Consider the following 1,779-nt stretch of genomic DNA (forward strand, 5'->3'; position numbering starts at 1 on the left):
GCTCCAGAAACTAACATGTCAATTCTTTGAGCCGAGAGACGCGGAGGAACGCGAGCCCTGTGAGAAGGCAGGATTCGGTGCTGAGTCCACGTCTGTGGGGGGGGGTCAGCATGGAATTTCAGCCCCAATTCCGTAGTGTAAACGGACCCTTATACCAGTCTCCTCTGGTAAAACAGAATACTTAGAAATTAGAACTACTCATGAAAGACAAAAGGAACAAATGGCCGATCCGTCCCGGCCCGCGCTACTCCACGCTGACCGCGCCAAGATGGCGGCCTCCATCAGTGTAATAGAGCTCGGCTTCGTACAGGAGTGTGAGCAGTGGCGGCTGCGTAGCCCCCAGTTCCCTAGTAAAGTCGGGGGTCGGCCCGCCTGGCTAAGTGAGGTGGGGGTACCGGGGCCTGAGAGGCTGCAGTGCGGGCTGTGTAAGAAGCCCCTGGCTTTCCTCCTGCAGGTATACGCGCCATGTACCGGCAGCTTCCACAGAACCATCTTCGTGTTCACCTGCCGGGACCCCACGTGTCACCGGGTGGCGGAGAACCGCTGTTATAAAGTTTTTAGAAACAATCTACAAAGAAAAAACGACACTTACTCATACGGCCCCCCTCCGGACTCCCCACCACCCCATGGGGAATACCCTACTAACTTCCAGTTGAAATGTGGTCTGCGACTATGTAGGGTGTGTGGCTGCCTGGGGCCCAAGTCTTGCTCCAGATGTCACAAGGTGAATTACTGTGACCGACTGCATCAGCTGATGGATTGGAAGTCGCAGCATAAGGAACTGTGTGGTCAGGAGTTTGATGTGCACAGAGTTGAGGTTGCAGATCACGGGTTTCTGTTTCCGGAATATGAGCTTGTTACAGAACCCGAGGAGCTGGATTCTGACGCAAGTCTGGACGATGATTCCACAATGAGTCAAATGGATGTGGAATCAATGAGCTCAAACGTCTCATCGAATCTTGAGTCTTTTATGGATGAGCTGAAATTAAGTGAGGATGAGTTGACTGCAATGGCAAAGCATGAGAGCGAAGAAGACAAGGCTTTCAGCAGGTTCAAGAAGTGGATCTCAATTGAACCTGAGCAGGTTCTAAGGTACTGCAAAGGCGGTCAGCCACTTTGGATTTCTCTCCAAAATGTTCCAGGTGAAAATGATGTCCTTAATTGTGAGTGTGGAGCCAAAAGGGCTTTTAAATTCCAGTTAATGACACAGCTACTGAATCATCTAAAAGTGGATAGCCTTCAGAAGAGCATTGACTGGGGTGTTCTGGCCGTCTACACTTGCTCGGCCAATTGTAATGCAGAAACACGTTATGTCGAGGAGTTTCTATGGAAGCAAGATGTACCAGCAGACTCAATGTAAAGCATGCAACCCCCTTGCTTTACAGCGGGGATGGGGGACCTGTGGCCCTCTAGCTGTTGCAAAACTACAATTCCCATCATGCCTGGACAGCCAAAGGCGGCTGGGGGGCCTCAGGTTCCCCATCCCTGCTTTACTGTCATGTGGTGCCTGGAAGGACAGTTCTCACTTAGGTAGATCTGATGAGCGTTTGGTGTGTTCAAAGCAAAGCCTGTCTTCAGAGTTATGTCTTGATAAGAAAAGTCCTCATCTATTTATGTAGCTTATCAAAATGGCAGCTTTGTTTACAAAGTTTTAGGAAACTGAAAGGTGAGTCCAAATGAGGAAGGGTATTTTAGAACTGTAAGAATATTAAGGGCTTCCTGCATAAAAATAAAATCCTGCTTTTTGCAACACATAGTTAAGGGGGTTAACCGGGATTA

The 1,779-nt window shown here is 49.4% G+C and overlaps 1 pseudogene; it reads left to right on the forward strand.

Moving 5' to 3' along the window:
* The first annotated feature begins 268 nt into the window (after positions 1-268).
* Positions 269-1,369, forward strand: LOC138798547 (programmed cell death protein 2 pseudogene; annotated as a pseudogene).
* The last annotated feature ends 410 nt before the right edge of the window (positions 1,370-1,779 follow it).

Source organism: Dendropsophus ebraccatus, chromosome 8 (genome assembly GCF_027789765.1).
Source record: "Dendropsophus ebraccatus isolate aDenEbr1 chromosome 8, aDenEbr1.pat, whole genome shotgun sequence".
NCBI lineage: Eukaryota > Metazoa > Chordata > Amphibia > Anura > Hylidae > Dendropsophus > Dendropsophus ebraccatus.